At 40.6% G+C, this 15,773-nt stretch overlaps 1 protein-coding gene across 3 annotated transcripts in view; it reads right to left on the reverse strand.

Moving 5' to 3' along the window:
- ARHGEF4 (Rho guanine nucleotide exchange factor 4) overlaps positions 1 to 15,211 on the reverse strand; it is a 69,021-nt gene extending 53,810 nt beyond the window's left edge. For all 3 annotated transcript variants that reach the window (XM_065410712.1, XM_065410711.1, XM_065410710.1), the window contains exon 1: positions 15,083 to 15,211. The gene's annotated coding sequence lies outside the window, so the exon portion shown is untranslated. The remainder of the gene's footprint in view (positions 1 to 15,082) is intronic.
- Positions 15,212 to 15,773: the final 562 nt, after the last annotated feature.

Here is a 15,773-nt window from a genome sequence, read left to right on the forward strand (position 1 = left end):
GAAGTTTACAGTCTGTAATGTTCCATGGCCACTGATATTAGTACACTGTGAGAAAGTTGTTTCTCATCATTCCAGATAGAGCACAGCATGTTCTCTAGCTAGTATGACACGGCTTAATTCAGTTTCTACAGCCAGTACTGCACTGGACAATTTACAGGTGTTCTACCATTAGTATATTACAGATGGTTTCATTACTAGAGTGCTAAGATATGGTACATTGGTTGTCAAAGGACAATAAGCTAGTCTGGATTTCTCTGTATGATCCACAGATTTAGAGATTGTTGGATGGGGTGGGGGTGAAGGGTATGACATTCAGCCATTTCAACCATGTAGTTATAACTGAAATCCTCAAAAATTAAAGGATTCCGGTGACATTTCCATACCTTTGTTCCTCCTCATTTTCTGAAAGTGGCAACAACTCCAGCCCACAAACAATTTATTCAAGGTTGGAGGAAGATGTAATAATCCCACTTTGGAGCAGTTCTCTATAGGGGAAATCCCTTGTATGAAGAAAAAATCTTAACTGGGGATAATCTAGAAGCCAGAATCAGTTTTGAAGGAGACCTTTCACCTTCAGACCTCTGTAGTAGAAAGTCTTCAAAGTCTCTGCTGAAGGCATAGTTCTTGCCCTCCGTCCCTCCCCCTTGCTCTCTCTGATTATATAAGGGTTTTCAAGCAAGCAATTTAGTTTTGTGATGTTCAGCTTATTTAAATGACACTACTCAGTAGAAAGAATGAGCATTTGTGTATCTCTTTTCTTTACACAATGTGTTTTACTACAATTCAGGTCAGGGAACTGCCGTGACGCGCTCACTGCCTTGTCTTGTTGCCCACCTCTGAATATCCCAATCTTGCCAGTTCTGTATGTGGAAAATACTGAAGTCCGTTACACCAAAGAGTGCTGTAAAGAATACACAGCTGGCATGTTATTGTGACCCCAGGGACCCCTCAATGCCAGTCAGGAAAGGGGTTACAAGAAGGTCCTGATTCTGGTATGTACATTCTGGTTCACCAAAGAATGTCATGTGAGATCTTAAATGAAAACCAGGGTCACGCTGGTCATGGATATCATTGTGAAATGTATGTACAGAGATACTATGTAGGAGTTATGTATGTACGTTGTTCTTATCTTCTGTGTCACAGCAGAGGTGCAGAAGCAGGTTTCCTGTCAGACAAAAGATTCTTATTCACCTGTCTCTCTGTCAGCATGTACAGTTACTTTGTGAACCACTGCTATCACCTTGTGCTTCTCCATAGTAGAGTATGCATGTCCATTGTGGGAACAATCCGTCCATGCTAAGAAATTAGACCCTGTTTTAAGCAACAGGTGTCGTGGAACAACAGCCTGTCCTTACCGGCTGGCATTGCACCACCTGATATCAGGAGGAAGGTAGCAAGCCCAAGAGAAAGATCCTGGCAGATGGAAGTTCCAAGGCATCCATTATACAGTCACACAGGAATAATCAAACACCTTAAATCACGAAAGAGTTTTATAACCAGTTTTGTGCCTTTGGATATGACAGCTGGCAAGGCACAACTGAGGTTATGGAATGAAAGACTATGCACAGTTGGACGCACTGAAATAGATCTGGAACCCCAGAAGGACTTTCCCGGAGGGGCTGATATAGACTGGTCAATGTGGCGATGCCTGAACCACCTGTGCATTCAGACTGGCAGATCAAAGACTAATATGAATAAATTGGGCTATTTTAATGACACGATATAGGTGAGTGTAGCAGGGTGCAGATCATGGAGCACCTGCTTGTTTGCCAACTCTTTGGGGAGACCTGTACAAAGGAGGACCTTGCTGCAGCAATGGAAAAAGCCATTGCTTGTGCACAGTTCTGGAAAAACATCTAGTCTGTGACAAGGACATGAGAAGAAGCAGCAGCATGTATATTAAGCATTGTAAGCAAACACAATGGAAGCACATTTACATACGAATTCAACAGAGAAAGATGACGTCAACAAGGAAGGGCACACAGCAGGGGACGAGAACCTTATCTTGTGATACACTTCAAAGGTTTGCTAGACTGTATTTGGGGAACAAAGAAGAAATGCTGTCATCTGGTACCTAAGAAGTAACTGGGCAGTGCATTTACACTCATAGAAATAGAATCATAACCTGGCTTGGCTGAAACACTGCAGAGGATATTTGGGGTGAGAAACTTCAGACAGAAGGTTAGCCTGTTAAGTCTAGTCTCTAGAAAGCATGGTATGATTTTGTTTTATATGTAACTTTTTGTTTCCATCATCCTCACTCACTATCTCTTGAACCTTTGCTCAATTTATCCTTGTTTTCACTATAAATATATCTCAGTGCTGTGATATTAAGCTAGGTGCTGATACCAAATTGAATCATACAAGCTGGTGTGCGCACTGTTCCCTCAGGGACAGCAGACTTGGTATTTCTGAGTGTGTCCAGTGGATAAGGGGCTGAACACTACAGGGAAACGCTTCAAAGGAGCTTAGTGACCGGGGTGCACCTATTGTTAAGCTGCAAAGCAAAATGAGGGTTGACATTGTCCTGCAGAGAGTGCTTGGGTAGCTAACAGGCTAGTGGTATCAGGAAGCTGACACCCAGTTAAGCACAAGCAAGTCTCCTTTATGCTGGAGGCAAGGGTGTAACAAGGTGACTCACAGTCGTGGGTACCCCGAGAACCATCATAGTAATATACATAGGGCCCTACCAAATTCATAGTCCACTTTGGTCAATTTCACAGTCATACGATTTTAAAAATCGTAAATGTCATGATTTCAGCTATTTAAATCTAAAATTTCACGGTGTTGTAATTGTAGGGATGCTGACCCAAAAAACCAGTTGTGGGGGTGTTGTAAGATTATTGTAGAGGGGTTTGCAGTACTACTACCCTTACTTCTGTACTGCTGCTGATGGCAGCACTGCCTTCAGAGCAGTACAGCTGGATTGCAGCAGCTGCTGGCCGGGAGCCCATCTCTGAAGGCAGAGCTGCCACCAGCAGCATGGTATGGTATTGCCATCCTTGCTTCTGCACAGCTGCCTAAAGAGCTGGGCCCTCAGTCAGCAGCCACCACTCTCTGGCCACCCAGCTCTGAAGGCAGCGCAGAAGTAAGGGTGGCAATATCACGACACCCCTCCTACAGTAACCTTGTAACCCTCCTGCAACTCCTTTTTGACTCCCAATTTGAGAAACGCTGGTCTTCCCTGTGAAATCTGTATAGCATAGGGTAAAAGAATACAAAAGACCAGATTTCACAGGGCCAGACCAGATTTCACAGGCTGTGACGTGCTTTTCATGGCCATGAATTTGGTTGGGACCTAAATATACAGTAAAGTTTGCGTGGCAATCCTTTTCATCAGCCTCTGACGGAATTTAAAAAACTGGAAGAAGTCTGAGTTTTCTGGAGTGTTTGAGTGAATAGGTTATTTGAAGGCAATAACTTAAATGAGTTGTGTTCAAGAAAGAGACTACTAGACTGGAGGAAATGTTACCAAGCAAAAAAGCTAGACTCAGAGAAATTTGATGGAGAGAAATGTATTGGTCCAAGTGGCCTTTTTCAGTCTAGCAAGTATTGATGCCTCTATTCAGGCCAACAAGTTAGGGAAAATGCAGCAAAGTAATGTGCACTGAAGAACAAATAATGACAGGCTGTTCCTCGTAATGTGCCCCATTTGTTTTGCCCAAGAAACAGACAATAACAAGACACACAGCTCTTGATGATTCCCCCATAAACACTCCAGAATGTAGCTTTCAAACAGATCAACAACGCTGACTGCAGAAATTATTGCTTTGTGACTCTACTGATATACGACTCCTCCTCTGACCTATGGTAAATAAATAAGTCATTCTTGTTTGTATTACAAGCAAAATATCCATGAGGGGCTGAGAAATTTGCTGATGGTATGTCTGCACAAAAAATGCTATAGTGGCACAGCTGTACCACTGTAGCATTTCAGTGTAGACATTACTATGCCAACGGGAAGGGTTCTCCCATCGGCATAGGTAATCCACCTCCTTGAGAGGTGGTAGTTTGGTCAATAGAAGAATTCTACTGTCACCTAGTGCTATCTACTCAGGGACTTAGGTTGGCTTAACTACACTGCTCAGGGTGTGGATTTTTCATACCCCAAGCGATGTTGCTGGGTCGATCTAAATTTATAATGTAGACCAGCCCTGAGACAGCACATTCAGGGGAAGGAGTGAGTTACCTCCCTCCATCTGTTCAGAGAGTCATACTGACTGGTCCACTTGGTGAGAAGATGGGTTGGCCAGATGCAAGGACTTTGGGAAAGGATAAAATTTGAAATGGGTTGGGGGAGCAGTTGAAAACAAAACAGAACTGAACAAAACATTCTACAGGACCACTATCACCCACCTCAAACATCTAAATCTAAACAAAGACATTGGGGACCAGATTCTGAACTGGCATAAATCAGTGCAACTCCAATGAAGGCAGCTGAGGCTCGATTTACACCACCAGAGGATCTGGCCAATGATTAAATGTCTCCATGAGTCTGCTTCACAGATATGCAACATGTGGAGATTTGTTCAATCTAGTCCAAGGTTATATACAGGCAGAGACAAAGGAAGCTATTCTCCCCTCAGGGTCACATATGTATGTGTATGGGTGGGGGAGTAATGGGGTTAATACAAGTAACTTCTATTCATTCTAATGGGAGTAGCAGACATGAATCACCTGACCAGCAAGAGAATAATAACACTCAGAGCATATGGTCAGGGTAATCTAATGGGGCTTGAAACAAAGCCCGCTGAAGGGAATAGAAATCTTTCCATTAACTTCAATGAGAACTGGATCAGCCCTTAAAGAACTCTGTTGTGACACTAACACCCCCTTCTGTCTGCAGCTCCTACAGTTTGCTGCTTTAATCAAAAGAATCAAATATGATATAAAGGCACCTTCTAATCCTTTTATTACATTAAAGTGCTCTGGAGCTTTGCTGCCTCTGCCCCCAAACTCAGGCCAGTTCTGCTCCCATTGTCCTCAGTCCATGCAGCACTGGCCCTTTGTCCTGAAGGTCGCCAAAGCCACAAGGGAGGGTCTGCCAAGGGATAAATAATACTCTCTGAAGTTCCAGAAGTCAGGAATGAGTCACAAAGACTTTTGTTTCTCTGCCATAGGATTCAAACAGATTCTACAGTGCAAGAGGCAAAAAGAAAAATAGCTTCTCAGTCAGAACTGGAGGAAAAATAATTTCAGAATTTTTCTGTCAGTAAAACCATCCCAAAGGAAGGTTGAGATAGAAAAGTTGGTATGAAAACCAATTTGTTCCACATAAACTCCCTCCTGCTTCCATGTCAACACTTACGTTCGGAACTGCCGAAATCAACATTCACCAAGTGCTTTCCTACTCTTTCAAATTATTTCCAGAGACCATATGTACAGAAACATCCAAACCTCTTGTGCTCCCACTAGCCACTACATGTGCTTCTTTAACTAGGAGACCCATTCTACTCTACTAACTGTACTTAGTAGTGGCATAGTATGGGTGGGGCTGTATCAGTAATAACTTGGAAGCTAGCCTTGTCTGTTGCACACTGATACACTATCCCATACTACAAACTTAACTATGGTTATATTATTTTTTCTGAGGTAGACAGGGCCAAACTCTTTGTGCCTTCTTAAGAACAAATCTTTCCCTTGATGTTAGGTGTTATGCTGGTGACAGAACAGGGTGGACACATATTGGCTCCAAACCACAACTTGCTACTGCACAGCAGAATGGTTCAGGTTTGGCAGTCACACCACACACAGGAGTCTTTGCTACGGAGTATACCTAGGGATTTTCAGCCCAAATCAATATTCCTAGCCAATGTTGGGGAATAAACTAGAGATTTATATGGAGTGTGAAAATGAAGTTTTATAATGGAAGTTGACTACAGCCTTAACTGTGAAGAAGCTACCATCTCTCCAGAGCACTAGTAATTGTTTTGAACAATTAACAAACCAGTTTTCTGATTCTGTTATTGTGGCAATGGTTAGATTAAATTTTGGGAGGAGTCCCATATGACTGAGTGATCAGTTTTTAAAACCTATAGAAATGCTGGGTAATGTACAGACAGACTGCAAGGTGTTTTGGCACAAAAAGCTTTTGGAATTAAAAATCTGTTTGGATATTTTTCCCCAAAGGGAAGAAGTATTCTGTGATAGGTGCTCATCTCTTCTCCCATCTCCCCAAACTAGGAATGCATTTAATACTAGCAAAGAACAGAAGTTATTAACAGTATCCCCTAGTACTTGCATTGTCATTGTCAAGCCTAACAAAGCTGCTATAACCTTTACAATTTAATAGCTCACATGAGATTGGCATAAACATTTCAAAAGACACTGCTCTATCTTGGGTGTTTCTTTTGAGTGACTTTTTTATGTTTGTTTTCCAGACACAGACAGACATCTAATCTTTAGCCATTTTAAGGTCTGTGGGGAAAAAGCAGAGAAACTGCCCATTCTGTTGTGTCCTTTAAGTTTAGTTTACATTAGAGGCAACTGGCCAGCACAGAGAATATCATCATGAATCACTAATTCTTTATCTAGACACTGTACTTAGATGGACCCCCTCATTACTGAAATATCTCAGCACATGCTCTGAATTAAAAATGACAGTACTCTCTCTCTTTAGTCTTCCCCTGCCACCAAGAACCAGAGTTAGGAGTTGCTGTTTTGTTTTGTTTTGTTTTGTTAGGAATGAATCTGAGAGAATGAGGATGCTATTGAGGAAAAGCCTGGGGTGAAGATTGATTCAAAACTTTCTACATCATTAAAATGAAAACAGTGATTGGAATTAATGTCAATTTGTGTGTATTTTTATACAGAAATCTCATATAAATACATACACATGTATGTACATACATACAGGGCAAGACACGCGGTCTTTTGCATGACTGGAAGGGTGCAAAGAAATCATAAGCCTGCCCTAGAAAGGCTGACGAGGATTTCCCTGCCCTAAAGAGCCTAGGATAATCCTCACCTCGCATAAAGCAGGCATAGTCTGCTTTACATCACCAACTCCTCATCTCTTGTTGTAGAGGAGGGGGCAAAATGAGGAGCAGAACCGGGCAGGACCATAGCACACAGTGTTCTGTCTGATCCTCAGCTAGTAGAGAGGTCCCTGTGGGATTCCTCCAAACAGTGTAACTTAGAGCAGCCCGGAACCACCTGTGGCTGCCCCAGGATTGAGAGTGCAGAAAGCTGTCTTGACAGCTCCCTTGGAAACCTGTCCTACCTCCCTAATCAGATGCTCTGGACATGTGATGAGTACAGCTAAGGATCTGGCCCACAGTATAGGCCATGAAGCATTTGCATATACTGAAACTTTTTTAAATAAAATGTAAAAATACCTCTGATGAAATATTAAAAGTTTGCACATTTAAGAATCTCTCTCTCTCTCTCTCTCTCACACACACACACACAAATCTGAAAATGCAAAGAGTTTTTAGAACATGATGCTGCAAACGTGTATGCACGTGCTTAACTTTAAGCATATGAGTAGTCCCAGTGATTTCAATGGGACTGCTCACATGTGTAAAGTTACTTATATGCTCACATCTTTACTGGATCTGAGCCTTAGACTACAGGGTCCTCAAGGAAGAAACTGTCTATTTCTTGTCCTTTTCAGCCTTGAGCACCATTGGTGTCTAATAAATAAATGATTGCTGCTGCCAAACCATAGTTGTCTCTGTTCAAATCTTGGCCACAGTAACATGTGGGATCTGCAAACAGGAACTTGAGCCAGCAGAAGGAGGGAGGGAGAGCATTTGTTATCCGGTTACATTTGCTTTAGAGTCTGGCTATCAGTTGAGAGAACAATATACTCACATGAAGACATAAAAGAGGCAATAAATCATCTCTCCTAGACTATATGCATGAACACAGTGTATCACTTCCAAAAGATTGATCTATCTAATTATGTATGTTGTGGCTGGAAGTCTGGTTTGACAATTTCTTTCCCAAATTATTTTGTATCCTTGAGATTGATTATTTCCTTCCGAGGCAAAATGTTACATGGAGAATGGTATGTTTTAAAGACTTTTTTTTTTCCAAATTGTTCGCTCATGAAGTGTATGACAAATGTATAATAAACAAAATATCTTAAGGATTCTAGACGTATTATTCTTAAATGCTATGGACTATACTCTGTACATTAGTTACTGTTTATGCAGTCTTCTGCAATATTGAAATTTACCTGAATTATTTGATGGTAACTTAACCTGTTTTGGTAATGGTGTTACACTGCTGAATCCCAAAAGATGCAATTATAAAAACTAAGTTTTAGAATCAAATTACAGCTTCCATTACTGTATTTACTAGGGCTGTCAATTAACCGCAGTTAACTCATGTGATTAACTAAAAAAAATTAATCACGATTAAAAAAATTAATCACGATTAATAGCATTGTTAAACAATATAATACCAATTCAAATTTATTAAATATTTTGGATGTTTTTCTACATTTTTATATATATTGTATTCTGTGTTGTAATTGAAATCAAAGTGTATCTTATTCTTGATTACAAATATTTGCACTGTGAAAGGTAAACAAAAAATAGTATTTTTCAGTTCACCTCATACAAGTACTGTAGTGCAATCTCTGTGTCATGAAAGTGCAACTTAAAAATGTAGACTGTTTTTGTTACATAACTGCACTCAAAAACAAAACAATGTCAAACTTCAGCGTCTACAAGTCCATTCAGTCCTACTTCTTGTTCAGCCAATCGCTAAGACAAACAAGTTTGTTTACATTTACAGGAGATAATGCTGCCCTCTTCTTATTTACAATGTCAACAGAAAGTGAGAACAGGCATTTGCATGGCATTTTTGTAGCCGGCATTGCAAGGTATTTACTTGCCAGATATGCTAAACATTCATATGCCCCTTCATGCTTCAGCCACCATTCCAGAGGACATGCTTGCATGCTGATGCCGCTCATTAAAAGAATAATGTGTTAATTAAATTTGTGACTGAACTTCTTGGGGGAGAATTTTATGTCCCCTGCTCTGTTTTACCCGCATTCTACCATATATTTCATGTTATAGCAGTCTCTGATGATGACCCGGCACATGTTGTTCGTTTTAAGAACATTTTCACTATAGATTTGACAAAACGCAAAGAAGGTACCAATTTAAGATTTCGAAAGATAGCTACAGCACTCAACCCAAGGTTTAAGAATCTGAAGTGCCTTCCAAAATCTGAGAAGGATGAGGTATGGAGCATGCTTTCAAAAGTCTTGAAAGAGAAACACTCCGATGAGGAAACTACAGAACCTGAACCACCAAAAAAGAAAATCAACTTTCTGCTGGTGGCATATGACTCAGATAATGAAAATGAACATGCGTCGGTCCGCACTGCTTTGGATTGTTATTGAGCAGAACTCACCATCAGCATGGACGTATGTCTGCTGGAATGGTGGTTGAAGCATGACGGGACGTATGAATCTTTAGCACATCTGGTACGTAAATATCTTGTGACGCCGGCTACAACAGTGCTATGAGAATGCCTGGTCTCATTTTCAGGTGACATTGGAAACAAGAAATGGTCAGCATTATCTCCTGCAAATGTAAACAAACTTGTTTGTCTGAGTGATTGGCTGAACAAGAAGTAAGACTGAGTGGACTTGTAGGCTCTAAAGTTTTACATTGTTTTATTTTTGAATGCATCTATTTTCTGTACATAATTCTACATTTGTAAGTTCAACTTTAATGATAAAGAGATTGCACTACAGTACTTGTATTAGGTGAATTGAAAAATACTATATTTTTGTTTTTTTACAGTGAAAATACTTGTAATCAAAAATAAATATAAAGTGAGCACTGTACATTTTGTATTTGTGTTGTAATTGAAATCAATATATTTGAAAATGTAGAAAACATTGAAAAATATTTAAATAAATGGTATTCTATTATCGCTTAACAATACGATTAATCGCGATTCATTTTTTTAATCGCATGACTGCCCTAGTATTTACCTCTTTTATAGAGTGAGGCACATAATTCATACCCCATACCATGAAAGAAATCTCTTTACTATGCATTAGCTATTTTGTTAAATAGAAGCATTATATATATATTTCTGGGTGTATTGATCAATGTGTTTCTTAACTGAAGCCAATGAAACAACAAATAAAAGATATGCAAAATATTGCAAAACTGGTGATTTAAACTAGGGGTTCTCAACCTTTTTCTTTTGGAGGACCCCCCAACATGCTATAAAAACTCCATGGCCCAAGGGAGGCCTTTGGGCTTCAGCTGTGAGTGCGGGGGGGGGGCTTCTGCCACACAGCACTGCTTGGGAGCCCCATGGGTTGGGGGGCTCCAGGCTTCTGCCCTGCAGGGTGGCTCCTGCTAGGGCTTGGGGCACCTGGGCTCAGAGCTTCAGCTCTGTGGGGTGCTGGGACTCGGGACTCCAAACTTCAGCTACTGGGTGCCAGGGCTCAGGGGTCCAAGTGGCTCTGCTTGGCAGACCCCCTGAAAGAGTTTGTGGCCCCACAATGGGCCATGGACCCCCGGTTGAGAATCACTGATCTAAACTATATGGCATGATCACAGAATGATAGAAATGTAGGGCTGGAATGGACCTGAAGAGGTCATCTAGTCCATCCCCTAGTGCTGAGGCAGGACCAAGTATACCTAGACCATCCCTGATAGGTGTCTGTCTAACCTGTTCTTAAACACCTCCAGTGACTGGGATTCCACAGTGTCCCTTGGAAGCCTATTCCAAAATTTAACTACGCTTACACTTAGGAAGTTTCTGCTTCAGATTAAGCCTATTATCCTACCTTCAGTGGACATGCAGAACAATTGATCACCATCCTCTTTGTAATGGCCCTTAAATATTTGAAGGTCCACCCTCAGTCTTCTTTGCACAAGACTAAACCTTTCCCCATAGGTCAGGTTTCCGAAACCTTCCCCCCCCCCATCTTTGTTGCTCTCCTGTGGACTCTTTCCAATTTGTCCACATCTTTCTTAAAGTGTGACGCCCAGAATTGGACACAGTGCTCCAACTGAGACCTCACCAATGCTGAGTAGCGCTGGACAATTACCTTCCATTTCTTACACATGACACTTCTGTTACTATAATACAAACTATAACCCCTGTTCAGCATTACTGCTGCCTAGCCAGTTATTCCCCATTTTGTAATTGTACAGTTGATATTTTTCTTCTTAACTGAAGTACTTTGCATATGTCTATATTGAATTAAATCTTGTTGATTTCAGACCAATTCTCCAATTTGTCAAGGTAGTTTTGAATTCTAATGCTGTCCTCCAAAGTGCTAGCAACCCCTCCCAGCTTGGTGTGGTATGCAATTTTTACAAGCATAGTCTACTCTATTATCCAAGTCATTAATAAAAATATTGAATAGTACTGGACCTAGGATAGATTCCCTGCAAGACCCCACTAGATACCTCTCCCCAGTTTGACTGTTATGTAATACGTATTAGATTTATCATTGACTTTAATGGGACCAGGATGTCACACAAATGTATTAAGTGCACTGACATAAATAAATAGAAAAAAATGACCAGTTTAGTCATTGCATTAAAAGTTAATTTCCAGAGGCTTGATTCCTTCCTCTACCCAACCTATCAATGCTGTTGATCTTGGAAAAATCATCTAGTAAACAACAAAGATATGCTCAGGTACAATAGCGAATTTTCCAATTTATGCAGAAACATGCTCCCCACAGCAGAGAAGAGGAATGAGCCCTTTGTCTAAGATCTGATATGTTCTAAATCAGTCATGCCTAAGTCTATTTGCCCAGTTTGATTAATTTTATTTGATGAGCAAATAAAGTATTATTGTTTTCTTCACTATTGTCATGGTACGGGTGAGTAAGTAGATTTTGTGCCTAAACCAGTCAAGGTTCTAGATAATTTTACAGTGCTTAAATTAAATGGATATGCCTCACATTTCATGTAATTTATAGCTACATGTGTCCAATATATTATGTTTCCATATGGGAGGACTGAAAAACTACACAGCATTAGTAATATAGCTTCCCCCTGTCATATTTTTCAGCTGATCATACTTTGGATATATGTGGATCTGTTGCCTGGAACTCCCCAAACTAAACCAAACAAAAATATAATCTCAACCAAAAATCTCTTTTAAATACATTCTCTCTGCTCATGAAAAAGCTTTGACAGGGCCTCCAAGAAAGATATTTTTCCCCTTTTCTTTTCTTAAGAATTGGTTCATATAATTCCAGCCCATCCTCTATTATTACTTTTTGTTTGATTTCTTTCTTGGCTCCTACACATCCTTGAGCAGTTCTTCCTAGGTGGGCTCTGTAAGCCTTCCCCCTTTTCTTCTATCCCTCAAACCCCTTTGTCAATAAGTCATTCTTCTTCCATGAAAGGCTTCATTGTCATTCCACAACCATTGTCTACTGATCCCAAACTGATAAAAACTGAAGTTAAAAATAAGGAATGTTGGGTCTGCCAAATGTTTAAAAATACATTTAAATCTTTCTCTGTTTATTTAAAGATAGCTAAGAATGAGGATATCTGCAAGGAAATTGGCATGGTTTCTTTCCTCTAGACCAATGAAATACCAATGGAGATTCAATAAAGCAGGGAAAAGACAGCTTGGAAAAGTTTATTAAATGATTATATTTTAGCTTCTTCACTTGCGGTTCCCCCAAGGCTATTACTGAAAACCTTCAGAGAAGATCCTGCCTAGAAATGTTTTTATTTTATAGAGGCTATGAGCTTTGACGCACCACTGAAGTTCATCAAGATGGCTGGGAATCGGGAAGGTTTATGTTAGAAATGTCCATTCTAAATTTTACGGTATTTGTCCATTTAAAATCCCTGCATTAGAAATTAGTATTCTATCATACTGTGCCATTCCAGAAGGCCATCATGCAGAGAGGCACTTTGCTAATGCTAATTGATGCTAAATGATGGAATCATTATCCATCGGAACCAGTGGACAAGGTAAATAATGTGCTACCTGTTATTGGGCCAAAAAACAAGTTGTAACACACAAGCTTACAGGGCACAGGCCAATAAACAAATAATCAATGTTGACTGGTTGACCTGATAAGTCTATGGATCTGAAATGCCAACAGATCCAGATATGCTTCAAGAACTTCGCATGTTACAACTGCTCTGGACAAATCAAAGTTACATGATGGATAAGCAGTTAACAAAGACAATGAACTCTTAAGAAAAAAAGCAAATGTTCTCAGTAAAAAGAATGAGGAAAATTAAATACAGAGAATATCTGATATAGAAACAGAACCATTTCCAAGTGAAACAAAATATTTTTCAGGATTCATCACAAGGTATAAAGATTTCTTTAAGGATATCTGTAATTCCTACAATATTATATTGTATCCTTTTTCTTTAACCTCCCCCTCTCCCCAAGATCTAGGAAGTTACATACAAAAACTATGTTAAAAGAATGTTTAGGTTGCACACTCAAGCACTTGAAAAATCAGGAAATGCAGTAAACACCTTCCACAGCTCGAAATGTATCCAGTACATGCTGGGGAATACATTTCCCGTGCTGCTAAACATATCAGAGGCTACTGGCCAAACACACCTCAGGTACCAGCTAAATGTGGGCGAATGCATTCCTAGTGCTGTCATATGTACCATGTCACTTCCAATTCCCTTTCATTACAAAGTGAAGTGGATGTAACAGCACAGGAAACTGAGCAAGAGAATAGTTTTGTGGCAAATCTTGTTTTATCCTACCAGTTTTCCCATCTGTATCACAGCATTAGATGCGTTGGTGTTCTTCTAGATTCTTTATGTTTACTTGCTGATAATAAGGGGAAAAACAGTAATGGGATGAATTCTTAGTTCTATGCTGCTGTGGTGGCATGAAGAGGCTGTAAAGTGGGTGGAAACAGCCCCTCATAAGCTGCTTTCATTAGGAGCCTCCTCACCGGTATAGAACTATGACGGAGACCCTATGATGGGCCTGCTCCCATCCCCATTGTAGCAGTGTAGCTGAAGCATGCTGTATTCCAATTATTCTCTGCTCCCTATCATGCCCAGGGGTTGTGGGAAGCAGAGTGGAAATTAGAGCAGCTCTAAGGCTTTCACTTTCCCAATAGAGCAGGGAGACTGGTACTGGAAGGAGTATATGTTGTACTGTTTTTAAACGGTGTTATACCTGTTGTTTCTAAGTCTTTACCTCATACAGGTCCTAGAAGCTTTATGGCTGCCTCTGACACAGGCATAAGGTGTAGCCACCACCATTCCAGCCATAGCTGACCCCTAAGAAAGCATAATACATCTTTTATCGGTGCACCTCCATCTTGTGCAGGTCACAAAAAGATAACAGAGCATACAGCACACTCAGTTCAGCAGTCCGTATTATAGTTCATAGGGAGCATGTCCTCAGCTCTTCCAATGAAATGTTTATTAATTCACCCAAAGCATTCTATATATTGTGTAATACTGCATAGCAGGATTCCTATTTTAATGCACTAGACAAGGGCATTGTACTTTTGCAGACAGACAGATCCTGTGTGTTGACTAATACTCATCACACAAGTTAGACTATGGAACACGTTCTAATTTGAGACAAGCAATTAAACTGATGTCAGCATTACAAGAACCGTTTGCCAAAACCATTCCCATTCACTAATGTGCTACTTGTTTGGACATAAGCTTGCATTCAAGGTGAAAGGTTTGAACACGTGTTCAGAATAATCCTTCCAAGGGCTTCAAAATCATCATTCTAGCCCCACTAAGTAAAAATGCTTACCAGACTTCAGATCACACCACCCCTGAAAGTATTCCAGCCTGTGCTGCTCACTCATGTCTGTATATTCCCTTTCTGCCTAAAAACACACGAGAAGAGAGGAACTCCTAACTGAAGTTACCTACAGTGTAGGGAGCTGCAGTTCCATTTTATATCACATCAGCATTCCTTCGATGCTGGAGCCAGCAGCTCTATGGAAAACCCCAATGTGAGTTTGGGATGATAATGCAATTAAAATGGTGACCGAAGCAAGTGAATACTGAGCTGTACCCATTTATCCAGGACCCTATTGCAATGGTGATGCCTCACTACCAAAAACCAAAAGCAGCCTCCTTTCTGCTTCTTCACAGACCTACAGTTGCAATACCTCATTGATGGCAAGTTGTTCTCCTCCTCCTCCAGGATGGCCATAGCGGTGATTGGAACTCCGAAAGTCCTCATACAGATCCTCCTCGCTTCCCACGTCATCTGCAAGAGCTGTCTTATCCAGCGCCCCATCAGTGATCACTGCAACAACAAGAAATGAACTGCTTAACAACACTGCTGAGCAGAGAGACATGAATGACAGCAGATGGAAAAGATCATTAATCTTGGATTTTTAAGTAAATTATTTTAAAATCTGTTCTGTTAGCATGACTGAGAGGTGCCGATTGATGTCACTAGAAATCAAAGTTGTCAGTTTATACAGAGACCAGGAACGGCAAAGGCACTAATAATGCAAACTGTCACATGCAGCCACACAAAAATGGCTAAAACCCAATGTAAAGGAACTACCGGTGCTGCAAGAGGACAGTTCACTACTCATGCCCATTTCAAGTTCTCTCTCACTATGGCCCTGATCCTGCAAACCATTATGAACATGCATGAATATGCCCATTGAGATCTGTAGGACTACTCACATGCCCATTAAGTTGAGCACATGCACCAGTGATTGCAGGATTGGGGCCTAAGTGAACAGCAAAACAAAAGCTATTTTCACACAAAATCTCAACCTGTGTGCAGGTGAGTGAAGAACTCAACCACCATCCTCTTCCTATTTTGGCAAACAATGAACAGAG

The sequence above is a fragment of the Emys orbicularis genome, chromosome 9 (genome assembly GCF_028017835.1).
Source record: "Emys orbicularis isolate rEmyOrb1 chromosome 9, rEmyOrb1.hap1, whole genome shotgun sequence".
NCBI classification, from domain to species: domain Eukaryota; kingdom Metazoa; phylum Chordata; order Testudines; family Emydidae; genus Emys; species Emys orbicularis.